We start from the raw sequence: 27,904 nt of genomic DNA, 5'->3' as shown, positions 1-27,904 counted from the left end.
AGGTGTCATTTCTTATTGGGATTAGGTTCTAAATTCCACCCATAAAGAAAAATATATGTAATCAAAATAACCCTTAAAAATCCTTTCAATTGCCCATAAATTAGCCTACATTGTCTGTTAATACAATCCCATACCAGATATGTACGTATAGAAGCCCAACATTACTTACACAAAATATAATTTTACATTATTTAAACTGCAGTTTCCTCTCACATTTTTTTGGAGGTGGGGAGTTGTTATAAGGTCAACAGAGTTCAGTTTCACTGCAGCTTGGAGGTACGTTTTTCATTTTCACAGGTGATGTGTTGGGAATAGTCACGTGGCTTCATACTGGTTTGTAAAGGATGCAAGCAGTCACTTTCTGGCCCAAGGGGGAGGAGCAACACTGGGGAATTGCTCCTCAGGACCTCTTGGCCTGTGCTAACAGTGCAATGGGCATTAACCAAAGAAAACTTGCCAATATGAAACTTGCCAAAGTTCCACACACCCAGCTTTGCCAAAATCAAATTTTGGCCCCCTTATGTCCCTGACCAGTCTCCTATCCAACAGCATTTTGTCCATCTGAAAATAGCAGTCTCACCTGGCCCACTGCTGACAGGAGGGAAGTCACCTTATTAGCTGGTGGACTCTTTTAAGCCACAGGGGGTTCCCAGGACAAAGCGTTCCCTGGAGACACCACACAGCAATCTCAAAGGGTTGGAACTTTTACCTCAGCTACTCAGAAGCAACTCTGCCCCTGGAATTCTAGCACTTGCTTTCCTTGGCTTTGATCGTGTGTGCTCTCAGCTAGAAGAGCCAAAATTACTTCTTCCTTCTCCAGCTTCCTGGTTATGCAAAACTAATCTCATTTGATTAATTTCATCTGTACTAATCTTAACCAGATCTAGGAGGGGCTCCGTCTGATTTAGTTCATTCCTATTGGAGGTATGAATAGCTGATAGGTGAGACACAAACATCACTACTATCAATGTTAAACATTTGAAGGAAAATAGCCCAATTGTGAAGTAATTAGGCATCCTTTTCTGAATAAAAAGACAACTGTAGGGGTGCCTGGATGCCTCAGTTGGTCAAGCTTCCGACTCTTGATCTCAGCTCAGGTCTTGATCTCAGCTCAGGTCTTGATCTTGGGTCATGAGTTCAAATCCCATGTTGGGCCCCCGCAATGGACATGAAGTCTACTTACAATATCAAAATTTTTAAAAAATAAATAAAAAAAGACAACTCTCCTTCCAGGACATCTAATCTGTAGAAAATCATTTTGTAAACTGTAAAGCCAACCCCACTAGTGCTCTACTTGATAGTATTTCAGGATGAGTGCTAAATATTTTCAGGCCATGCAGGGAAAATATTTCAAGGTAGGGAGACATCCTGTTCCCCTCAAATCACATCAAATGGTAATTCCATCTACTCCAATGAAACATACAGTGCTAGGCCTGTAGCTAACCCCTAGTAACTTCTCTGGTGATACTAAGCAACTTGACTTTCCTCTTTCCTACTTATGAATAAAGAAGACACTGATGACACATCTACACTTTGGGATCTTAAATGGGATCATAATAACCTGATATTTAATATGGGTCAGATACCAACTCACTGGCATCTTCTCAAAGACAATTGTTCTTTTCATGATGCCTGGTGAGATTCTACCCAAGAGATGAAGTAGGAGCAAGTAGAATAAGTAGAAAGTGTTTTACTACATTGGTCCATGATTTTTAACAACTGAATCGTGTTCACCATTAGCTATCATTATTTCTTTCACATGGGAATTCTCTAAAAATACACACATACACACACATTCTTCCTCACCCCACATTCCCTTACATGACTATTTTTAAACGGTTCTATTAATTAAAAGCACTTGGACACATCTGTCTAGCCAGATCTTTGGGCATACCAGTGTACTTAATTTAAGAAACATGAGTTCAAATTATATATAGTCAAATTACAAATATTTTGTGTTTGTTATATGTTATACTCAGATATACTCCATATCATCCCTCCAATACAATACAATGCTATAGTAACTTTCCAAATGCTCCCAAAAGCTCAAAGCCTTAGTCTCTCTTAGCATAGCTCTCCCTCCCCCCAGTCACCACTGCCCTTTTCCCAAAGCACAAATCCTGCTTTTGTTTAGTCCTTGCATGGTGCTGCTCTAATTAGTGGATTTCTGAATAGGTCTCTGCAATCCCTGAATTTTTAGAAGGCCCATATTTCAAATTTCTCTTCCATCAAGCCTCTACTAGTTCACTGACTAATTTGGTGAATGCATTAATATCAAGGCACACAGGCTGTCCTGTAGTCAAAGCAAATTGTCCTTTGCATGGATTATACACAATCTCAGATAATGTCAAAGTTGTCAATATAGTTGTTTTACTATGGACCAGTTCACACGACCAAACCCATCACTCTGTAATCACTGATGGCCTGTTTGCTTCCAGGCAGTCATAGAGAACTCCTGCCCAGGAAATGACTGCTAACTCCTCTTATGTTAGACCATCAATACCCATTTATCATTCAGCTTAGCTCCTTCAGGATAGCTCTGAAGACATGTTAGCATTTCCTTCCAAGCTTAACTCTGCTGCTAGCCAAACGGAAAGGCTTTCTGGCCTGAAACTGGGAGGCACTCCTCCCTCCCAAATAGATTCCTATCAGCTTTGCAAAGGAAAGCAGGTCCCCAACATGTCAGACATGCCTGAAGCAGAGCAGAAACAATGTTTTCTTTATCAGACACACCTGTTGCAAGTCATTCTCTGTCTGGGGTTAGTGACTGTATTAAACAGCATCCAAAACGAATTCTGCCAAACATGGTAGAGAAGAAATTGGAGATACACCATGAATGTCTAAAAAGGTGACCGGGACTAACTGTAGAAACTTCCAGAAAGCCCAAATGATCAGAAAATGAATTAGCCCACAACTTCTTTCTCCTTGCATCTAATCTATTTCTTCAGGAAAAAGATTACAAGCTAGTCAATAAATTTTGCAAGAAGCTAGAAAATCTTGCAGGCCTATATGCACCTGGTGGTCTGTGGGAGAACATGATATTAACAATTATTTTCCAAAGGTCAGTCTTTAAATCATTGAAATGCAGCTAGTATACGTCCTGAGGCTTTTGCTATAAATCCTGCCCACCCTCACTGCTCCCCCCACCCCCAGTACACACATAGTCATTTCCAACGATCCAAATCTTTTCTTTATAATCAAGATTTAGCCCTTTTAAAAAATTATATGTTGATTTCCTGTTATGTGCTAAGGAGTAAAGGCAGGGACAGGACACATTCACCACTGTGTCCCCATTAAGAACGCAGTGCCTAGCACAGGGCCCTCAAAGTTTTCGTTAAGCAAATGAAGACTATTAGACAAGAACCATGTGATTAAAAACTGGTTGTAGATGGAATCTATTTACTGTTTTTCTTGTCCATGCTTTCACTCATTATTAGCAGGTATCTTTTCCTTCTTTCTTAGAAGAACTAGCATTTGTTGAACTCCTAACATGCTTAAATTTACACACTACTTAATTTAAAATTAGGAATATGTAGGAAGGGTGCATTTCAGGATGAGGAAACTGAAACTCAAGAAAGGGTGATTTTTCCAAGGACACATACTAGTAAGTGGTGGAGTGAAAGTTAACATTCAAGTCCACTGGACTCCAAAGGCTTTGCTCTTTGCTCCGTGCCTGTGTGTTCCAACTAAGTTGTGCTGATCTGTAAGGGTTTACACATGAATTATTTTCAAGTTCAGGATTTGCATTTTAATAATTTTAGAATTAATAAAAGTTTATGGTATATTATCTGGACAACTGCATACAACTATCTATATTAATTAAAAAATTAAGGCGTAAAGAGAGAATTGGGTGGCTCAGTCGGTTAAGGATCTGATTTTGGCTCAGGTCATGATCTCAAGGTTTGTGAGTTCAAGTCCTGTGTTGGGCTTTCTGCTCTCATTGTGGAGCCTGCTTCAGATCCTCAATCTCTCTCTCTCTCTCTCTCTCTCTCTCTCTCTCTGCCCCTTCCCCACATGCTCTCTCTCTCTCTCTCTCTCTCTCTCTCAAAAATAAGCTTAAAAAGAATTAAGGAATGTGTGTAACTGGTAGGGTGTAGTGGTGACTACCAGAAACACTGAAGTTGCAGATGGCCACTAGGAAAGGGGGTTCCAGATAAAGACCCAGTGAAGGAGAGGGACAATGACTTTCATTTGAATTATTTTTAATAACCTGAATTGTGTTGCTTTTATAATTAAAGACAATAAAGACAACAAAAAGTCTTTAAAGACAAAGTCTGTGAGTTTAGTTTTTTGTTTGTTTTTGAGAGAGAGCATGAGCATGAGCAGGGGAGGGGCAAAAGGGGTGGGGGAAAGAGAGAGAGAGAGGGAGGGACAGAGAGAGAGAGAGAGAGAGAGAGAATCCCAAGCAGGCTTCATGCCCAGCGTGGAGCCCAATGTGGGTCCAAAGTCTGTGAATTCTAGACTTGAGTACTAAATTAGTGACCCTCGACAAGTAATTTAAACTTGTTGCCTTTGTTTCCTCATCTATAGTAAGAGACCTCTGTTCCAGGGTAGTTGTGAATATTAGATGAGTCAATCCATGTAAAACATTTAAGGCAAGGCCTGGCTGGGGTAGAGAGAACACAACAGAAAGGGGCAAGGGGATGGGCACTGTGGCAGACAGAATAATGGCCCCCCAAACACCCACAAGTAATCTCCAGCACTGTGACTATGTCCCCTTACAGGGCAAAAAGGACTCTGCAGATGGGGTTAAGGATCTTGAGATGAGGAAATCATCCTGGACTGTCCCTTGTAATCACAAGGGTCTTTAATCAGGAAAGATGGGAGGAAGAGAGTCAGAGAGAAGGACATGTGAGGACAGAAGCAGAGATCAGAGCGGTGGCAGGAAAGAGCCTTGAGCAGGAAAAGCAGGTGGAGTCCAGAAAGCTGAAAAGGCAAGGAAACAGACTCTCCCCAGGAGTCTCCAGAAGCAACCAGCCCTGCAGACACCTTGGCATTAGCCCAGCAAGACTGATTTTAGACTTCTTGACCTCCAGAACCGTAAGAAGATACATTTGTGTTGTTTTAAGCCACTGAGTTTATAGTAATTTGCTCCAGCAGCACTAGGAAGCTAGCACAGACACAAAAGGAAGTATAAGCCCTCAGTCAACAAAGATGGAAACAGAAGTGACAGCCCACTAGGATGGCACCCTTTCAAATATCATAGAACATCTGGATACAAAGCAAAAACCGTCCCAGGGCAAATCAGCCAACAAAGTGAAGGCAGAAGGATGTCTTCCTGGTTTAGTCAGGACGTTAGGACTGAAGAGGCCATCAAAGCTCATTGAGCTGCATGTTTACATGCAGGGAATCTCACAGCCTTTTAGTCCCTCAAGAGAAAGCAAATGCCTGCCTGCTAATATTTTAGCGCGACTGTCCCTACACATTTGAACAATTGATTCTTCATAACTGTCTCTTTGGTAGTCAGTAAGAAACAGCTTCTTGCTGTTCACCCCTTAATCAACAGAAACACTGATAAACCCGGCTGACTTTCCAGGTGTATATGTGTATTCATAGACATTTCTTTTCTTTGTTCTTTATTTCTTTTAATAAAAATGTAGCTCTCAAAGATATCCTGAGAAAAGCACTCAGGCTTACAACATTACAGCTTTAATGAGCCAAGAATTCTATTTTTTCCCTATTACACAGAACAATAATTCTTAACAGCTTAAACTTTCAAAGCACTTCACAAGCATTTAATTAATCCTCTCCACTGCCAAAGAGAAGGAAACTGATATTCATAGTATCTCATCCTGACATCCTTTAATTTGGCAAGACTTCCGCTGGCTTTGAAAAAGTGTCTGTACCCCTAAGGTTATTTGGGCCACTGTTGCTTAATCGGTCCTTCTTACCTAATGAAACCTGGTAATCGGAGCGGTTTAAATTGCCATCTCATCAGGCCTAGATGGGGCAGGGAGAACTGCTCTGAGCCTGGAAGAGAAATGGCAGTGATTCCCTCAGAGAAATGACAAAGCTCGTCTGTACCGAACCTGCGAGATGTGGCTCGTGATTAAGGCTGATTGCCAATTGCTTCAGAGACTGATTCACTCCGCGGAACTGGGGCATGATGTGTATCATGAGGCCTTCTCAGACCTCAGCTCTCTTGAGGCCCAGAGGGAGCCAGCTGCTGAATTTCACTGTGCTCTTTGCTTAGCCTCTCAGATGCGTGGGAAGCTCTAGGAAGCCCTACTTTTCTCTCTGTTCAGACCCGTTTCCTGCCTAAGGTCTCAATAACATAGACCAGCCATGCCATCTTGCAGAGCGAGCCAGACTCTCTGTTAGCCCCATGTTCCAAAGGCCTTTCCCCTCCTCAGCCTCCCACCAGGCCTGCTCTATTTACTATATTTTTGACTAGCTAATCTCTTTCACTCCATTATGTCAGTTACACAGGGGCCACAATAATGTCAAAGCCCATTTTCAATTCAAGGAAACAAAACTCAAGAAATGCTTTCTGAGTGCGTGCTGTGTGCCAGGCACTGTGGGATCCTAGCTAGACAAGGTCCCGGACTGCAAGAACCTTGATTTTAAGTAAGATAAATAGCCAAATAACTATAATACAATAATGGAGGTGCCAACAAGCTGTTGCTGAGAGAAAAGGGCGTGAAGAGAAGGGAACATAGCATTTGTAGGGGGTAGGAAGGAATCACTGGCAGGTTTTTGACAGAGGTGGCATTTAATATAGCCTTTAAAGGATGTGATTTTAGTGAGCCTAATGGGAAGGTGTGACATCATGATATACAAATAAATATATAAAAAGAAATATAAAAGATTTGTATTTGGTCCTTGTCCCTGACAGAAGCACCTGTGTTCCAGACCCTTCCATTCCTCACTCGGTGTACCTCTCCATCTGTCTGTTCTTTTGTATCCTTTATAATATCCTTTATAGTAAACCGGGAATGGTGAGCACAGCACTTTCCTGACTTTTGTGAACCATCTGAGCAGATTACTGAACCTGAAAGGAGGGGTTGTGGGAAGCCATGACTTCTCAGCCGAGTCAGACAGAAGTGTGGGTACCTTGGTACCCATTCCTTGCAACTGGTATCTGAATTGGGGGCATCCTTGTGGAACTGAGCCCTTAAACCTATGAAATCTGATGCTGGCTCCATGGAGTTAGTGTCAGAATTGAATTGAGTTGTGGGACATCCAGTTGGTATCAGACCAGCTCAGCATCACTGGTCTCACAGTATGTGAGGTTATGGTGCTTTGATGTTTAACCTGCAAGGGGCTTGAAATCCCAAGATCTGAGGTGAAATCCTACATGTGTCACTTACTCCTGATGTGACCCTGGGCAAGTTGCTTCACTTGAATAAGCCTGTGTTTTCTTGTCTCCTAAAGCCAGGAATGGTTTTTCCAGTGGAAAAATCCCACACATTTGGTGTCAGAAGTATTGTGAGTAAAACCAACTCAGAGAGGGTATTCCATACCAAGAGACTGGGATGTGTGCAAGGTGTGCTTGGGCAAATAGAAGCCCAGTTTGGCTGGGCCCTCAAAGAAGTACAGATGGATGGCTTTGAACCAGATTGTTCAGCTTTATGGGCTGAACACTTGTTGATGTGTTGCCACAACTTAGATTATTCCTGTACCACTGTCTGAATATTCTCCAGATCCACATATCATCTGTACTCTACTTCACGTCATTCCTTATCAGCTCACTGTGTTATGTAAATTTTTTTAAGATTTTATCTTTAAGTAATGTCTACACCCAACGTGGGGCTCAAACCCACAACCCCAAGGTCAAGAGTCACATGCTTTACCAACTGAGCCAGCCAGGCACCCCTATGTAAATATAATGAACACTGTATCAGGGGTCAAAAATGGCCCCACAGACCAACTACCCCACCATCTGTTTTTGTATAGCCCACCAGCTAAGAATAGTTTTTATATTTCTAAATGGTTGAGAAAAAAATCAAAAGAAGAATGATATTACATGACCTGTGAAAACTATATGAAATCCAAATTTTAGTGCCCAATGATAAAGGGTTTTTTTGGGACACAGCCGTGCCCATTTATTTACACATGGTCTATGGCTGCTTTTGTGCTGTGACAGTGGAGTTGAATAGTTGTGACATAGACCATACATGACCTAGTCTAAAATGTTTACTCTCTGGCCCTATACAGAAAGAAAAAGTTTGCCAATCTCAGATATAAAGTAAATGCATTAACATATACATCTGGAAGTCCTGTCACTTGTTATAAATGAAAAACAACTGGAACAAATCATTTTAAAATAAAAGTAACACCAGCAGGACACACTCAAGTAACACCTTGGGAAAGCACTGATTTGTTGAGCACTTACTTTGTGCCATGCACTTTTTGCTAAGCGCCTTTATATGGGATAATAATGATAGCAGCTACAGTGTAGCTTATGATTTAATGTGAACAAATACTTCATATATTTTATTTAATTTAATAATCAAGATACTTGATTGGAAATAATGCTGTTTTGCTTTAGGAGACAAGAAAACACAGGCTTATTCAAGTGAAGCAACTTGCCCAGGGTCACATCAGGAGTAAGTGACACATGTAGGATTTCACCTCAGATCTTGGGATTTCAAGCCCCTTGCAGGTTAAACATCAAAGCACCATAACCTCACATACTGTGAGACTAGTGATGCTGAGCTGAAAAGTCCATTCCTATGTCTGAAACCAAGGGAAGCTCTTAAAAGTTTCTGAGCAGGGAGAGTAACATACTCAGAGCCCTGGTGTACTAGCATGGGTCTGGGCATGCTGAGCAGGAAAGATGGGACTGGGTACCCTGGAAACAGGTCAATTTGAAACAAGAGGGTATCAGGGAATGCCCATGTTCAGAGAGGAAGGCAGGAGGAGTGAGACCAAAAGAGCAGGGGGCTGGGGCACCTAGGTGGCTCAGTTGGTTAAGCATCTGACTCTTGGTTTCAGCTTGGGTTATGAGCTCAAGGTTTGTGGGTTTGAGCCCCATGCCGGGCTCCAGGCTGACAATGTGGAGCCTGCTTGGGATTTTTTTTTCTCTCTCTCTCTGTGTCCCTCCTCCACTCATGCATGTGTGCTCTCTCTCAAAACAAATAGATAAACTTTAAAAAAAGAGGGGGGATGCCTGGGTGGATCAATTGGTTAAACATCCAACTCTTGATGTGGGCTCAGGTCATGATCTCGCATTTCATGGGTTCAAGCCCGTGTCAGGCTCTGATGCTGACAGCGCAAATCCTGCTTGGGATTCTCTCTCTCCCTCTGCCCCATCCTCACTTACGAGCTCTCTCTCCTTCTCTCTCAAAAATAAATAAATAAAATTTAAAAAAGAGAGAGAGAGAGAGAGAGAGAGAGAGCAGGAGGACCCTCTTGGGAGATGCATCCTAGAACGTAGGGATAAACAACTAGGAGTGAAAGGGACTTCTGAGAATGCCAGCAATCTGTGTACTTCTGTGGCCAGAGAAAATAGGAGAAGCAACGTAAAGAGAAAATAGGGAAAGATTCAAAGGCCCAAGACAAACAAGAGGTGATGATGAAAAAAGCAGAGAGGAAGGTTAGACCTGGAAGTAAGACATACCTGTCTCGGCCAGTACGATGGTTTAAAACATATTGGCTCAATGAGGACTTTAAGAGACAAAACAGATGAACATAAGGGAAGGGAAACAAAAGTAAGATAAAATCCGGGAGGGGGACAAAACAGAAGAGACTCATAAGTATGGAGAACAAACTGAGGGTTACTGGAGGGGTTGTGGGAGGCGGGATGGGCTAAATGAGTAAGGGGCACTAAGGAATCTACTCCTGAAATCATTGTTGCACTATATGCTAATTTGGATGTAAATTTTAAAAAATAAAAAATAAAATTAAAAAAAAAACATATTGGCTCAGTTGTTTAAGCATCTGACTCTTGATTTCGGCTCAGGTCATGATCTCACAGTTTGTGGGTTAGAGGCCCACATCAGGCTCCGGGCTGACAGATCAGAGTCTGCTTGGGATTCTCTCTCTCCCTTACTCTTCCCCTTCCCTGCTCATGCTCACGCACATTCTCTCAAAAAATAAACTTTTTTTTAAAGTAAAAAAATTAAAAATAAAAACATATCCACAAATACACCTTCTTTCAAAAAGTAGACCTTAATCCCCCAGTCCTTCAGCAGGGGTTGTACTTGGTGACTCATTTCCAGCAAATAAGACAAAAGCGATTGTGTGTCACTTCCAACACAGGGGGAAAAAAAGCATTTGTTTTCCTCTTGTTCTCCCTTTTTTGGATCACTTGCTCTAGAGGGTCCAGTCACTTTGTCATGAAAACACTAAAGTGACCTTCTGGAGAAGTCCACATGGTCAGCAACCAAGGCCTTTTACCAAGAGCCAGCAAGGACCCCACGCCTCCAGCCAATGGCCTTGTGGGTGAGCCCTCGGGTAATGGCAGCCCAGGCCCATGAAACCACAACTTCATGAAAGATCCTGAATCAGAATCACCCAGCTAAGCCACTCCCAGATTCCTGACCCACAAAAGCTGTTTAATAATCTATGCATGTTGTTTGAAGCTGCTAAGTTTGGGGTAATTTGATAGACACCAATAGATAATTAATAAAGTTAGCAATAGGAGCCTCTTGGCCAGGAACCACTAGGGTTTCCCCCTTTCCTAGAATATCTTAGAAACATAAAACCTAAAGAGGCCACAGGGACTCTTATTCCAATTCTCCAGAGTGGGGAAGGGTTGGTGGCAGAGCTTACACAAAGACCCACATTTCCAAATTCCCCACACACAGTGAAACACCTCTGCCCCCCTGCAAGTCTCCTTCTCCTCAGTGCATTTGCCCATCCACTCATCCCACAAATATTAAGCACCTACTTCATCTGAGTACTGGCTAAACAGCATTGAGTAAGACAGACCTGGAGTTTACATTTTAATGGGGAAAGGCAGTGGTGATGACACAAGTAGGCACATAAATAATTTCAGACAGCATTAGGTGTTCTGGAGAAAATAAAACAAGGTAATGGGGAGATTCCTGGGATGGGAGGCAGGGTATGACTATGGGTATGGGGTAGACAATAGGCCTGCTGCTATCATTGCAGGGACAGACCAAGGGCACAGATGGAGGCCCCAGACATATGTCTAAGTATTTAGAAGTATAAATCAAGCTAACAGACTATGAAGATATGTTCTACTATCCTATATGGGAAATATGTCCCCATAAAGACCTGGAATACATGATCTGAATTTAAAATCTGCAGCCTTCCCAGAGTCCCACACCAGAACACAGCAGCATAGAGAGAGCCAGCTCAACCTTTAGCCCTCCTCCTGACCCCTTTTTCTCCCCACATGTCCCCCACCCTCACTCTGCCTCACATCAAGGGGACTCACCTGTGCTTGAGTGGACATTGTAGCCCAGTATCCCAGCTCTGGCCTCACCCCACTCCCAAACACAGGCCTAAGCAGGTGTTCTCTTAAGGTTCTGTCCATCCCCTGGAGGAGAGAAAGTAGAGGGAGGTGCCCAAAGCCTTAGGAGTTGAACAGGGCTGTTGAACAGAGATTCCAAGGCCCCACTCACTGAAGCATGGTCCAGAAGGGAGCTTCAGGTGGGCACCTCTCTCTGGTCTCTTAGACTCCTCACACCTGAGGGGCATGGCCAGAGGAGGACCAAATCTGGTCTGTTACAGGTAGTGCATCATTTTCCTACTGCTGTTGCAATAACCACAAACTTTAGTGGCTGAAAACAACACAAATTCATTGTCTTGCAGTTCTGTAGGTCAGAAGACTTGTAGGATCCCACCTGAAGTCAGGTAGGATCTCAGGATTAAAACCAAGATGTTGGCAGCCTGTGTACCTTTCTGGAGGTTCTAGGGGAAAATCCATTTCCTTGCTCATTCAGGTTGTTGGCAGAATTCACTCCCTTGCAGTTACAGGACTGAGATCCCTGTTTGTTTGCTGGCTGACAGCTGAGGTTCATTCCTACCTTCTTGTATTCCTGACCCATCACAGAATCATAGCCTAATCAGAGATTGTTAGCATTGGAAAATGGTGTTGAGGACGCTGAGCCACCCCACCCCCTCAAATAGATCCCACATCAAGAGACCTTGGACAAACCCCAAGTTCTCCTAACTCCCAATTGATTATTCCTTCCCTTACACTCATTGCATTCCCTATCAGGAAGGCCACCTCTCTGACAATCCACCTCCTCACGTCTTGCAAGAGCCAATCCAAAGGGTGCCCTTTCTGGAAAATCTTCCCAGCTGTGTTGTGACTAACCTCATGCTCTATCCCCTTTCGGCAGGCAGACAAAATTTGGCCAGCATCTCCTCATTTTTGTTCTCTGTTAGCTGTTTGTATGCGTTGTCTCCGTCACTAAATCACACATGCATTGTGACTTCTCTAGTTTTCCCATAACAGACAGCAAAGTGATAGAAATGTTTTCAGTGAAGGAAGGCAGGGAAGTAAGTATGATGGAAAATGGAAGGAGACAGGACTTAACTCTAGAGTCCTGATGGCAATTTCAGGCTGGTGATGTGTACAACGTCTCTGAGTGGTCTGTGTTGTTGGTGGAATCAAAGCAGGGATGTTAAAGAGGTCATCTATGCAATCAAGGCTATGCCGGAACACAGACTCTCTAGTACCCTCACCCACACCTTTAACAAACATTTCCTTCCTCATTCTGTCTTGGGCACCTTCCTTAGAATATGTGTCCATTTTTTGTTCCCTTGGAGTTCACGCTTTCTTAGACTCCCTGAAGGGAAGTTACAGGATGAAAACAGACTAGAAATATAAAAACAGAGATCACTGTGTCAGGGTTATCTTTAAGAGATTCCAGAATTTAAAAGGCTCCAACTTGCAGATAATTCCCGGAGCGCCTCTTGCTGGCTAAACATGCCAACCAAAATGATTTTGTAAACATAAAAAGAACAAAAAAATTGGGTTCCACTACCCAGTTTGGTTTCCTCCTGTAAGTAATGATGCAACTTTTCCTGCCCACGCCTACCTGATAGAATCAGAGTTAGTGGAAAGGCACTGAATATTTATGTGAAAATGCGTTTAGGGTGTTGAATCCCCAGTAAGTTGTTAAATTTTGGGCCCAGGAAAGTGAAGTTATTCGTATAATGAAGAATTGAGCTCTTGCCATTGAACTTGGACCCTTGGTACAGGGATGACAGGGAGAATTGTCAGATTTCCAGGCGTCCTTTGCCCGCTTGATAAGTATTACAAGACCTGAAGGCCATGGTAGAGAGCAGCCAAGGATGAGACATGAAGCAAACGGCCAGGGTAGGTAAGTACCTTGCTCAGCAGCTTCCAGATAATTTGGTCAGGGGGCTAGGGGGTGGATTTTTTAAATGATTTTATTTTTTTTTAAGTAATCTCTATACTCAGTGTGGGACTCAAACTTAAAACCCCGAGATCAAGAGTTACACATTCCACCGACTGAGCCAGCCAAGTGCCCCAATTTTTTTTTTTTTTTTGATATTTTAAAACTATGTTAACAACAGAGGGGGCTTTTTCTCCCCCTTGGAAAAAGTATAAGATCTGAGAGTGGTCACATTTTTTTTTCCTGGGTATTAAAGAACAAGGTAGGACATTATGCATCTGGCACCGTTAGGGGCCTCGTTACGGTAACAGGGATGGGTAAGCATAGATTTCCAAATGCTGAAGGCCTCTAAGTCAATATAAGGATGAGCATTGGTGAAGCCCAGGTAGTGAAAGGAAAAAGCAAATAAATACTGTCCCCTCTTGCCCCCTGGCCAGGGCTGCACAAAAGAGTCCATTAAACTAATTGACGCAGGCCCTGCTGGAGAGCTGACAAAAGTCCCAGCTGGGTTAGGTTTCCCCACCTCGTTTCTTAGTTGGGGATCTCAGATAGCCTCCCTTCACTCGGGGAAGCTGGGTCACACGGGCAAAGCAATGGCCAGGAAGCTGAACAAGAACCCTAAGACCAGCCTACTGAGAACTTGTGCTTCCTCATCTGTGAAGTGAAGGTGTTGTTCTAGAAACTTTTCAGCTTTAATTCTGTGTAGAAAGGCAAATCTTCATTTAAAAAAAAAAAGCTCTCAGAAGACTTACTATTTACTGGATAGCTACCATGTGTCAGCTGCTTCTTATTAACACTTAATCCTCAAAACTCAAGTAGGATTTGTCCGTTTTGTCAATTGTTTCTCCCATTTTATAAATGAGGAAATTAGGTTTGGGAAATATAATAACTGAGGTCATTAAAGTCAGGCAGGCATACACCAGCCTTCACCCTGAGGTCTGTCTGGGTCCAAAGTCCATTTCTTTATACCACTCTGCTCCCTATCACCTTTTATGTCTTTACCACTTTCTATTATAAGTCACCAGCCCTGGAAAACCTGATAGAAATCACAGATGAAGCCATTCTGTAATCCTGGGAGGCCTTCAGAGTCTGGCTTTGTGTTTACATCTTGCAGACTTTGTTCTCCAGCAACCTTGATCTTTGGGCCACTGCATTCTCTTGACTTGACTGAAAATATGAGTTGAACCCTACTTTGCACCAGGCACTGTGCTGAGCTGTTCACATTACTCCTCTGACCCTCATTACAACCCTCTGATATAGGTTCTGTCGTTATCTCACGTCTCAGAGGACAGAACAGACTCAGAGAGGTTAAGTAACTGGTCAGGGGCGGCACAGCTAGGTTGAGATAGGAGTCCAGAGGGTCTGATATGTTAGGCTATAGAACTTCCCTTTGATGAGACAAAAGGGTCATTCCCCTAGCACTGTGCATGGTCCATAACCCAGACAAGATCAACTATTAAAAAACTAATGGTTCAGGACTTGCAAATTGGATGTCAGTTCAATTCCTTCTGTCCCACAGTTATTCTCTGGGTGCCCATTCTGCAAATACAGGGGGCACCACCTGCTTCCAGGCAGAGGCCACATCTTTCTGCCTTTCCATGAGGACTCACTGGAAACTGTTTTTTTTTTTTTTTAATATTTTAACGTTTATTCATTTTTGAGAGACAGAGAGAGACACACGCAGCATGAGCAGGGGAGGGGCAGAGAGACAGGGAGACACAGAATCCGAAGCAGGCTCCAGGCTCCGAGCTGTCAGCACAGAGCCTGATGTGGGGCTACCCACGAACTGTGAGATCATGACCTGAGGCAAAGTCTGGTGCTTAACCGACTAAGCCACCCAGGCACCCCTGGAAACTGGGTTTTTAACTGACTTTGGCTGAATGTTCCCATTATTCACATGGATGAACCAAAGCCTTGGATGCCAGCATAAGGAGATGCCCCTTTGAATAGCTGTACTTCCAAATGGCTTCTCACCGTACTGGAATAAAATCCAAACTCCTGCTCTACATGATCTGACCCTCGCCTACCTCTCTTACCCTTGGTCACATGACTGAATAAATCTGACTTCAGCCTTTGTCATGTCTTTAAAGAGCCCTTTTAATTTGTTTCTTAATTTATTTTATGACCACCCTAGCCTCCCCTACTAAGGAGCACATGGTAAATACTTGATTTGTTTGAATTTTCTGCCATTTGTTGTTTCTGATCCTTGTTGATTAACCCAAAGCATCATCAGGAATGGAAGCCTACTTTTTGGAGGCAATTTTCCATGGATCTCTTAAACAGAACAGAGGCACAACTGCCTTTGTTCTCACTCGTTTTCAAGGGTGTTTGTGTAGTGAATAGCCTTTGGAGATAGAGATAGTACCCTCCCTCCAGAGCAAAGAGCGGGTTTGCTGGACAGCCTTGAGAGAGAGAGATAATGGCTTGATCTGGAGATGGAGGAAATGGGCTCGCTGCCCATTATAAAAGATGTGAATGCCCAAATACATGCAGCAATGCAACCCACTGTGAGTTGCAAGTGCCACCTGGCCTCTCCACATCACCCCTGGGAACAGGACTTGGGGAACTGACACAAGACATTGCTGACACAAGAGCTACTGCTATTGCTATGAGTAATAAAGTCCTTTGCCTCTGACCCAGGAGTCTCATGTCTTCTTCCAACATCCATGAAATTGTGGAAGGCTAACTAGTTGACTTGCAAGTAAGGTAAAGGCCCAAACCTTTCATATTCTTGATGCCCACAGCCAAACTTTGCTCCAGGTGACACACTTTTGCTTCACTCATGCTCCAGCCGTCAGTGACAGCACAGAGTTACAGCAACCCTGAAGTCTGTGCTCTTTCTGGGGTAGAAAATTGCCAGGGAGTTTATTTAGAAACTTATTTATAATACTATAAGGGAATCTCATTAGTACTGAGATGTTTATAAGTATCAAGATGTTACCAATTTGCAACATCACCAAATGTAAGAGGAGAAAGCATGAAGCTTATTGTACACCTTGCTTGATCCTTTTGTGACTTTGTGTCAGCTGACTGCTCTCTGTTCAAGGCACTGGATGGCACCATGGGGTTTCCCTTCCATGATCCCGAATAACATGGTTTGGGGGAGGGGTAACTCTGTGTACTTGTATATTGTTATACTGTTTTACAATTAGCTATATGACTTTACAGTTAAAAAAGATTTGAAATACTAAAAAATATAATTCATTATAATGACAAAAGTAAGTTCCAATATCAAATAAAAGGAAAGAAAATTTCAGAGCCTGTTAAACATTTGGAGTCTTAGTCCTCTCTCCTCCTTTATTTTATAAAGAGATTAGTTTCTTTGTTCTGTTGGGGGAGAGCGATGACTGGACCTAAATAGAGCACAGAGAAGTTCTTCAAACCTTAATTCACTCATTTAAAAATATATATATTGTTTTCCTATCTGTAGTAAGTTCAGTGGGAAATAGAAAAATGTACCAGCTCCCATTCCCTACGCTAAAGGCATTTACTGTGTTATGAGGGAGCTACCTTGTGCACAAATAATTTAAATAAAAGCAAAGGTGAGGCATGCCCCGGAAGTTGCAGGAATGCAGGGTAGGGGGCACATCTTGATGGAAACAGCAGCATTTAACCTGGATCATGTGGCTGGAAGCAGCTGGGCGGGGAGACAAGCCCCCCCCCCCCGCCCCCCCCGCAGGAGCCATGCATGCTGGAGGGGCACAGAGGTCTGAGTGCTGGGCAAGAGTCCTAGCTGGCGAGGAGGGGAGCTGCCTCTCGACACATACATTAGAGTCAGATTGGGCTTGAATACCTAAGAAATGTGGACTGCATTAGTTTATTGGCGTGCTTTTGTGAATGTGTGGACTGAAGCTGCCAAACAGAAGGCCATCCAAGGGTGACAAATGGAAGAATGGGGACTTGCTGGAAGGTTGAAAGTCACGGTGAAGGAAAAGGCAAATATAGAAGAAAGGGAACAGAGCAGATCGGAAGCCAGGGCATCTACAAAATGCCTCCACCTCAGGAAACCTGCTCTTTTTTCCCTAGTCACAGACAGCTGGTTTACTGAAGGCAGGATTAACAGAAGTCCTTCACCTGGATTCTTACTTCAGGGCATCAGTTCAATTAAGTTACAGATTCTTTTAATTTGAGTGAATTCTTAAGTCCTACATTTTGGTATGTCAACTTCATTCAAGTTTGCTGAACAGGTTTGAGTGGCACAAATCTCTGGGATTCATGGCATTTTAAAAAGTTAGAGTTGGAGAAACTTCTATGGCTATCGGATCTCATTTCCACAGACCCTTATTTATTATATAGTTTTTGTTTTTTAAGCCCAATGTGGGTCTTGTACTCATGACCCTGAGATCAAGACCTGAGCTGAAATTAAGAGTCAGATGCTTAACCAGCCGAGCTACCCAGGCGCCCCTATTATGTAATTTTTAAAAATTGAATTTGTGGTCCTTTAAGTTTGGGCAATGATTCTTACAATGCTAGAAGGTAAAAATAAGACCTTTTTTTTTCCATTTTTTTTTAACAAAACAAAATAGACAAATGTGTTTATTAGGTGGAACGTAGGAGGATCTTCTCAGAAGAGACATTCCACATGGCCTGAAATACTCTAAACTGACTTCACATACCTTTCTTCCCAAAGTAGATTCAAATCTTCACCTTACTGCAAAGAGAGAGGGTTTATCAGTCACTTTGGTGAGTCAACTGGGCTGCTCCACATACTAATTACCTAACGTGTAACAACAGATCAGAAATAGGCCAGGGGTCATGGTGCAAACATTAACTTGAAAAAAGGCCGCAAAGTAGCTGAGTGCATTCCCCTCTCCTGAACCCCCTCCCGTCTTGTCTGGGAGCTCCTGTTTTGTGGAGACTGAAGAGTCAGCGAGGTGGTTTCCATGAGGCCCTTCGGAGCTTGAGGATGGACAACACGGGTGAGCCATTGGAGCTCCCAGGTCAGCCCAGAAGTCTCCTCTATCTGACCTGCCCCCTCCTGGCACTCATACAAGAAGTTCGTGACATGGCTCTGCTCCTCTAAACACCCATTATGGGCGTATGTCTGCACACAACTGCTCAGCAAGGTGCATGGCAGCCTCTGCTGATGGAAATGAACTTACTAAAAATGTAGGCAGTCAGGGCGAGGACACAATTGCACAAGCCTCACCTCGCCCAATTTTGCCACTAAAAACAAATTGTTATTTAGCGATCAAAGCAATTTGGCCTCCTTCAGAAAATTACCTACCTCAAGCTCTATACCAAAACCATCTGTGACCCCAATCTTGTCGAGGGGTCTTCAAATGTGGAGTCATTAGAATGTAGCAATGTGTGTCTTTGTTGGAAACAAGTATGTAAGCGTTGGGTTAGAGAATAAACAGCTGAAAAATATATTTGTGGTCGAAGAAGTTAGCCTGCTCAGAGAAGATGGGTGGTAGATGTGATATTCTGGGGGTTAACTAGCATTACTATACAAGGGCCCTACACCAGATGAGTAGATGACTCAAGGGGAAAACCTCCCGCACTGCTCAACACCAGCCCTCACGGTAGTGGTTGTGTGACCATGACGTCAGAGAGTGCAGGTCAGGCTGCTGTTGCCTTCCTGAAGTGTGCTTCAGCACTAAGACACCCTCTCCGCACGCATGGCCCCCTTTCTCAAATCCCTCCTAGGAGCTGTCAAATGATATCTCCCAATTTGAATTCTGAGCTTAAGTTGCTTTAATTTTTTAAAAAAGTCAGCCAGGTCAAGCAAAAAGAATGAAATCTTACCATTTGCCACAATGTGGATGGGACAAGAGTGTATTATGCTAAGTGAAATAAATCAGAGAAAAATAATTTCACTCATATGTGGAATTTAAGAAACAAAACAGAGGAAGATAGGGGAAGGGAAGGAAAAATAAGATAAAAAAAGAGAAGGAGGCAAACCATAGAAATTCTTAAATACAGAGAACAAACTAAGGGTTGCTGGAGGAGAGGTGGGAAGGGGGATGGGCTAAATGGGTGATGGGCATTAAGGAGGGCACTTGCTGGGATGAGCACTGGGTGTTGTATGTAAGTGATGAATCACTGGGTTCTGTTCCTGAAACCAATGCTTTTAAATATTTAAAATTTAAAAATTAAAAAAAAAAGTCAGCCAGGTGATTTATCAAGTTTAAGTGGACCTAATCGATTGATCAAGAGAAGGGGAGGGTTTGATGCGGAAATCAAATATTGACTTTTTGTTGTTGTTGTTGTTAGTAAGTATAGATAGGATCAAGTGGATATAATTTTGGGAGAAGGTTGGGGAGAGCAAAGGAACAGATTACTGTGAAGAAATCCAGATCCTAGGAGAATAAGCACATGCAAAGACATGAAATTGCATGAAAATCCATCCACAAAATTGCCAATAAATGTCCATGTGGAGGGTGGAATGCATGTGGGGGAAAGAGCAGGCAGTGAGTTCTGGGACAATGCTGGGATATCCTGCAAAGAGTTTCTATTTTATTTTATGTGTGTTGGGGAGCCATCAGAGAGTTGAGACAAGTGAGTAACTAACTGGATCTGAGGAAGAGCACTCTGGCAGCTAAGTTTGAGAGGGATGGAGAGGGGCAGAGGGGCAAGAGTGGAGTCAGGGGACCAGTGAGAGGCTGTAGCAGTGATGGGAGAGGGGAGTGGTCTGGGCTTGAGTGTAGAGAGCAGAGACTGAACTGGAAATACTTTCTGGAGAGGAAATCCAAAGGACTCGTCACTGGGAGGGGAGAGAAAAGGATAAATACACCTATGTGTCCTGCTTGAGCATCCGGTGAATTCATTTATTTATTGGGATGGTAAAGACAGGGAGGGTGGGAGGTGGCACTCATCATGGAATGGGAAAAATCAGTCTGGAATGCTTATAAGAAATTTAAAGAAGCTTGCCACGAGCAGACCACGAACGGTACTCTCCTGCCTCACTTAAAACTCACCGTGGTCAGTGGTCCCTCTTGCCTAAGGCACTGGTTCTAACCTGGCTGTGCTTCTGAATCAAAAGCAAGCCCTCTGGATGCAGGCAGCTCCCTACTCATCTTTAGGGCCAGGGCCTCTCCCACAGGACATAGGATTGGTCCTCAGCAGACTGGTTGCAACAGGGACTGGTTGCAACCACGAGTTCACCACACACTGTTTATGCCTTCAAATGTTTCTCTTTGCAAAAGTTAACACGTACACATTGTACACATTCAAATAATACAGAAAGTTTTAAAAACAATAAAAAAGAAAGGAAAAAAAGAAGAAGCTCTAGAAAGCAAGAGTCCCTCCTAATCCCCATGTTTCCATTTGGGCTCTCACCAAGGTGGTCTAAACTGGCCAGACCTGGGACCTGAACGTGGTGTATCCTTCCCTAAAATGCCTGGGGTTGCCAGCAGACAACCAGGGCCTGGGAAACACCCTCTGTGAGTCACTGGGGAGAAAGTTGAGAGAGTCTGCCATTCTAAGAAGGTGCAGGAACTGCAGTGTCAGGAGTGGGGAGGCTGTGAGGCTGAGCTGCCCAGTTAGCCAAACCCGCTGAATGTGCTCAGGGCCAGCAGCCAGGGCTGCCTCCTCACAGTCTCCGAGGGCAGGATCCCTGAGTTAGGAACTTTGCAAGTATTATGACTACATACTTTTATTGTAAAAATCAACATTCTGGTTATTTTTAAACAGACAACACATGCCCATAGTAAAAACCTAAGTGAAATTCCAACATTTCAAAGGGATTTTTTTTTTCCCATGTCAAAGGAAAAAGGAATACTTTCACTCCTGTCCTGCAGTCTCCCAGGGCATGTTTGTTCTGGGAACCAAGCCATGTGGAGGCCCCTCCTTTTTACACAAGTGATGCCATGTGGCCCCACTGTCCTTACCTCACTCCTCACCTGAAGTTGAGTCAAAAGCCCTTGCTCCACCTGCTGCAAGGTGGCGTGACCGCCAGTGCGTCCCTGGGCTGCTTATTGGCTCTGGCCTGGATGGAACGACTCTTGGAATGGCTGCATTGTTGAAGGTGAGGGCCAGTGGTTTTGATCAGGGCTAAAAACATACAAATTTAATACAACTAATTCTTGGTGATTTATGGAGGTGAAGGAAAGCAGGGCTGTGAATGCCGCCAGCAATGGCTGACTCCAGCTCTCTGTCTCTTTCTTTCTCCTCCCTCTGCCCGCCACCCCCCCCAACATGTAGATCATACAAGTAGCCTGAAAATGTGATTTGAGTTTTACCTTCAGGCTGACCCACAGTAAAGGTTTTGCTGAGAAGTTCACTGCTAAATTTGTTCATCCAACAAATACATATGAAGTGCCTAGTTTGGGTCACTGTTCACACAACAAACATGCTCCCTGGCTTCATAGAGCCTACAGTTTGGGTGGGGGAGGCAGGCCTATAAACAGCTATGTCAGTTAAGGACAAGGAGGAGATCAGAGGGTGCTATGGGATAGCACCAACCAGCTGGGCAGCAAACCAACCAGGGAATCAGGGAAGGCTTCCCAGAGGAGGTGGTATTTTAGCTGAGATCTGAAGAGTGAGTAGAGTTAGGCAAGGTGGAGGGCACATTAGGAAAAGGGAAATGCAAGTGTAAAGATAGGGAGGCAGACAAAGGATAGCCCACTGAAACACTTGAACAGAAACGGCATCTGCAAGAGATGACAAACATACTGGTTAGGCCCTTAAGATTTCTCAAGTTACATTGAGTTCTAATTCCAACTCTACTTCCTACAGGCTGTGTGACCCTAGGCAAGTTAACCTCTCTGTGCTCAATTCCTTCATCTATAAAACAGGACTGATGACTGCACCCAGTTCATGGGATATAAATGAGACAGTGTACATGGTAAGCACATGGTAAATCTTAGCTATTATTTTACAGTTCTGTTGGGCTGGCTGCAGACATGTGGTGAGGGATGGGAGCAGAGACTGAAGGAGGACGTGGATGGTGGAGACACAGGAAAGTTCTCGAAAGGCCTTCTAATTCATGTTGGGAGGGTAGGACTCTTCAGGCAGCTAAAGAGAAACTGAGAGTAACAAAGGAAGGCCTGTGGAAGGCCCTCGCTGAAAGCAGGGACTTGGTGATTTCCTGGAGCCTACAGGAGACAGAGAGGCACAGGCTGGGCGGTGCTGAGGCCTGGGCCGGCCAGATGCAAGCACAATGATGAACAAGCGGCCTCTCCTCTCTGGGGCTGTGCCCTTAGAAATCAGTTTTCTCAGGGACCGAATGAGACAAGGGAGGCCAGAGGCCATCTCTCCAAGGTACACAGCACAAAAGCATGGGCTGGCGCCTTTCCCCTGCATTCCACAAATAGTTTGTGAGTGTAGCAACTTAGGGTTCTTACTCTACCGCCCAGGCCTCCTCTTCACCCAGATCTCTGTGATTTCGCCAGGCGAACCTCCCGACCTTAACCTACCCTAGTTGGAACCATGTTCCAGTGGCTTGACTCTCAACTCTGTGCGGCCTGGGCTATCTCCAGCCGGATAGGGGTGCTGTAGCCTCTCCAACACCCCAGCACCAACACCGACCATATATTCTATTCAATGAAATGTATTTCGATTCAATGAAATACACCAGGCAGTGCTTCTCCAGGAGACAAGAGGCTCAACTCACACAGTATACTGGTGTGCGAATGTTTTTAAAAGTCAGAAACAACGCAGCTAGAGTTTTGCCAGCATGCTACTATGATTTTAAAAAATTTTTATTATTATTTTTTAACATTTATTCTTTTTTGAGAGACAGAGAGAGAGTGCGAAGGGGGAGGGGCAGAGAGAGAGGGAAACACAGAATATGAAGCAGGCTCCAGGCTCCAAGCTGTCAGCACAGAGCCCAATGCCGTGCTCCAACCCAAGAACCGTGAGATCGTGACCTGAGCCAAAGTCTGACGCTGAACCGACCTGAGCCACCCAGGCGCCTCGCTGCTATTATTTTTGTGAGTTACATTAATCCTGAACCATTCAGTGTTTTATTAGTTCACCTTCAGTGTCTGGGAAAGCTTTAATACAATGCAGTGGCACAGACACTGATGGAGGTCCTTCTCTGTGCCAGACCCTGGCTACACTCAGGGGATACAAAGGTGAAAGACTCAGAGAGCCAGACTCAGTTTTTGGAGCACAGCGTCTACAGGAGAAGAAAACAAAGTATTACACCATGTGATAGATATTAGGGTGGAGGTATAAAGACAGTTGCAGGGAAGCCTGGGCGCAGGGCTATTGGAGCACATCCACACAGGTTGCACACTGCCTAACTCTGGGGTGCCATTCACACAGACTAGGGTTTGGCAAACTTTTTCTGTAAAGGGCCGGATAGTAAATATTTTATACTTTGTGGGCCACACAGTCTCTGATGCAATTACTCAACTCTGCTGTTGTAGCACAAATGCAGCAATAGACAATATGTAAACAAATAAGCATGGCTGCATTCTAGTCAAACTTTATTTATGAGCACTGAAATCAAGTCATGAAATATTCTACTTTTCAATTATTTTCAACCACTAAAAAACATCAAACATCATTCTTAGTTCACGCACTATACAAAAACAGGTGGTGGGCTGGATTTGACCCCAGGGCTCTACTTGGCTGACCCCTGACATAGATTACAATGAGAACGGCATCCCTTTGAGTTGTGCAGCGACCTGCGGGTCCTGTCAGGATCCATGCAGAAGTTGATATTTGAGCCAAGTTTTAAAGGGTAAGTAAGCAAGTAGGTGCTGACCAGGTGGACATTTCAGGAAAGGGATGACAAGCACAGGGAACAGCATGGGCAAAGGCATAGCAGAGTTTCCCAGGAGGAAACAGAGAGGGATGGGACATAGAAAGATAGGTTGGAAATAGTGTGGAGGGCCTTGAATGCCACACTCAGCAGTGTGGGTTCTGTTCTGTGGACAATCGGGAGTCATTCATGATTTTAGGCAGAAAGTGATAGGGTCCGGGCGCCTGGGTGGCTCAGCCAGTTAAGTGTCTGACTTCAGCTCAGGTCATGATCTCACAGTTTGTGGGTTCGAGCCCCTCATCGGGCTCTGTGCTGACAGCTCAGAGCCTAGAGCCTGCTTCGGATTCTGTGTGTCTCTCTCTCTCCGTTTCTCCCCCACTCACATTCTGTCTCTGTCTCTGTCTCTCTCTCTCAAAAATAAATAAAACTTAAAAAAAATAAAAGAAAAAGTGATAGGGTCTATGACTGCATTTTAAGGAGTGGAATGCAAGATGGAAAGACCAGTTAGGAGGCATGCAAATCAGGCAGGGAAGAGATGACAAGTGTCTAAACAAGCCAAGGAAAGGCACAGGAATCAAGAGAGAGAATTCAAATGTCAACTGAACACACAAAAAGATGCTCAGCATTGTTAGCCATCAGGGAAACATACATCAAAACCATCGTGAGATACCACTTCGAACCCACTGGATGGCTTTCACACACAAAAAAAGAGAGATAATAAGTGTTGACAGGGGTGCCTCACTGGCTCAGTTGGTAGAGCAGGTGACTCTTGATCTTGGAGTTATGAGTTTAAGCCCCACATTGGGTATAGAGACTCTGTAAAAATAAAATCTTAAAAAGAAAACAACAAGTGTTGGCCAGGATGTAGAGAAATTGGAGCCCTCCCACACTGCTGGTAGGAGTGTGAAATGGTATAGCCACTTTGGAAAACAGTCTAGTAGTGCCTCAAAAGGGGAGTACCTATGACCAGGAATTCCAGTCCTACATATATACAATAAATAAATAAATAAACTTGTATACTTGTACACTTGTACAAGTGTACACTTGTACACTAATGTTCAGAGCAGCCTTATTCATCCTAGCCCAAAAGTGAAAACAACCCAGATGTCCATCAACTGATACATGGATAAATAAAATGTGGTATATCTGTACAGTGGGGTATTATTCATCAATACAAAGAAACAAATTACTATACACACATGATGAACCTTGAAAACATCATGCTAAGCAAAGAAGCCAATCACACAAGACCAGGTATTATATGATTCCACTGAATGCAAAATGTTCAGACTAGGCAAATATACACAGACCGAAAGATTGGTGCTGACCTAGGGCTGGGGGAAGGTAAGGGGACTGAGGCGTGATTGCCAAAGAGTATAGGGTTTCTTTTGGGAGGTAAATAAGATATTCTAAAATGGATTGTGGTGATGGTTGCACCTCTCTAAATGGGTGAAATGTACAGCATGTGAATTGTATCTCAATAAAGCTCTAATCATTGGTTTTAAACTACATGCAGTTTTTGTAATTTAGGTTTTTGGTTCTGTTTAATTCAATGCATATGTTTTCATCTTAGGAATGATATGCTAATAACAACTTTTTAAAAACTAGGACATTGTATAACCCATAGGGAATTATATGTGAAGTTGAATAGACTCAGAAATACCCTTGGACCTCTTCCTTTCCCTTAGTCCTCATGGCCAGTCAGCCAAGATCACTTCTGTTTGTTTGTTTGTATGTTTGTTTAACAGTCTTGTTGAGATATTATTCACATACCATATAACTCACCTGTTTCAATGGTTTTGATTTTTTTTATCCTTTGTCTGCCTCCCTATTATATTCAATGGTTCAATATAACTCACCTGTTTCAACAGTTCAATGGTTTTCAGTCTACTCACAGAATTGTGCAACGATCTTTGCAATCCATTTGTCAAAACAATTTTATTATCACCAAAAGAAACTCCATACCCAGTAGTAGTCACTGCCTTACTCCCCCATCCGTCTAACTCCAGGCAACCATGAATTTATTTTTTGTCTCTCTGGATATGCCTGTTCTGGACATTTCACATGAATGGAATCCTACAATATATGCTATTTTGTGTTTGACTTCATTCACTAGCATAGTGTTTTGGTTCATAAAAAGTGTAGCAAGTATCAGTACCTCATTCCTTTTTATTGTTGAGCAAGATTCCATAGTGTGGCTATGCCACATTTTATTTACCCATTCATTAGTTGATGGATATTTGGTTGTTTCCACTTTCTGGTTACTATGAATAATGCTGCTATGAATGTATATAAGTTTTTGTACAGATGTACATTTTCATTTCTCTTTGGTACATAACTAGGATTGGAATTGCTGGGTCAAACTTAATCATTTTATAAGAACATAGTAATGGTATCTTCAACATTCAGCAGACATGACTCTCATTGTCTATCAACTCTAGTTGTCATATGGTGAGTTTCCTTCCATCCAGGGAATTCAACCACCCAAACATAATGTATACGTCCTTAGATGTGGACATACACATTAGCTGATATATCTGGGTGCAGCTCTCATTTTCAACCAGAGATAAACAAAAAATAGCATCCACATGTCTTAAAGGAGAACACTGCCATGCACTAACCCCACTTGCCATATCTTTCAATGATATGTCATGGTAATTACAGTATGATATTTCCCCATTCCAATTAAGATGAGAGAGGGTACAGATAACAATGTCCCTTCTTCCTTCTCTTTACATTTTTTTCTTCTTTTTTTTCTCACAAAGGAAGCAAACAGAGTTAATGGTACAGTCATGCCAGCAGACCTGGCTCCCATGTTTAGGGGTTCAAGGCAGTTCTGCACAAAATAGTGCTGAGAATTCTCATCCATCATCCTCATGACTTTTCTTGTGTGTATGGTGAAAAATATACAAGATAAAAGATGTCATTTTAACCATTTTTAAATAGCATTAATTCCATTCACAACATTGTGCAGCCATCACCACTATCTGTTTCCAAAAACTTCTGCATTACCACAAACAGAAACTCTGTAAACACTGAGGAAAAAACCATTCTCCTCATCCTCATGACTTCTTTTTTTTTTTTAAAGAATTCTTAAATTTTTATTTATTTTTGAGAGAGAGAGAGAGAGAGAGAGAGAGTGAGCAGGAGAGGGAGACACAATCTGAAGCAGGTTCCAGGCTCTAAGCTGTCAGCACAGATCCTGACATTGGGCTCAAACCCACAAACCATGATATCATGACCTGAGCTGAAGTTGGATGCTTAACCAACTGAGCCACCCAGGTGCTCCACATCCTCATAACTTCTAATGTACATTCTGTCCCTATGAATTTGCCTATTCTAGATATTTCATGTGAGTGGAATCATATAATATTTGTCCTTTTGCATCTGCCTTGTTTCACTTAGCATGTTTTCAAGGTTCACCCATGATGAAGCAGGTGTGAGAATTTTGGACACAATCCTTTTGATGGCTAAATAATATCCCACTGTATGGATATGCCACTTTTATGTATCCATTTATCTGTTTATGGACACTTGGGTTATTTCCACCTTTTGACTATTGCGAATAAGGCTGTAATGAACATTGGGTATAAGTATCTTTTTGAGTCCCTCTTTCCATTTTTCTTTCCTTTTTTTTTGAGTACCTACCTAAGACTAGAATTTATGGGTCATATGGTGATTCAGTTTAACTTTTTGAGGCAATATTAAACTGTTTTCCACAGTGACTGCACCATTTTACTTTCCCATCAACAATGCACAAGGGCTCTAATTTCTCCATATTCTCACCAATACTTATTTTCAGCTTTTGTTTTTTAATTATAGCCATTCTGGTAGGTGTGAAGTGGTAACTCATAGTGGTTTTGATTTGCATTTTCCTAATAATTAATGATGTTGAGCATCCTTTCATGTGCTTTTTTTGGCCATTTGTATGTCTTCTTTGGAGAAATATCTATTCAAGTCCTTTGCTCAC

At 43.0% G+C, this 27,904-nt stretch overlaps 1 protein-coding gene and 1 long non-coding RNA gene across 2 annotated transcripts in view; one reads left to right on the top strand and one right to left on the bottom strand.

Moving 5' to 3' along the window:
* SIAH1 (siah E3 ubiquitin protein ligase 1) overlaps positions 1 to 11,470 on the bottom strand; it is a 45,641-nt gene extending 34,171 nt beyond the window's left edge. The window contains exon 1 of the mRNA XM_030298648.1: positions 11,348 to 11,470. The gene's annotated coding sequence lies outside the window, so the exon portion shown is untranslated. The remainder of the gene's footprint in view (positions 1 to 11,347) is intronic.
* A 1,560-nt stretch (positions 11,471 to 13,030) lies between these two features.
* Positions 13,031 to 27,904, top strand: part of LOC115502848 — a 35,535-nt gene continuing 20,661 nt past the window's right edge. Inside the window, exon 1 of the long non-coding RNA XR_003965210.1 lies at positions 13,031 to 13,244. This is a non-coding gene — a long non-coding RNA (uncharacterized LOC115502848). The remainder of the gene's footprint in view (positions 13,245 to 27,904) is intronic.

Source organism: Lynx canadensis, chromosome E2 (assembly GCF_007474595.2).
Source record: "Lynx canadensis isolate LIC74 chromosome E2, mLynCan4.pri.v2, whole genome shotgun sequence".
In the NCBI taxonomy this organism is placed as follows: domain Eukaryota; kingdom Metazoa; phylum Chordata; class Mammalia; order Carnivora; family Felidae; genus Lynx; species Lynx canadensis.
The sequence above is the reverse complement of the archived record's forward strand: the minus strand, read 5'-3'. Positions and strand labels throughout refer to the sequence as shown.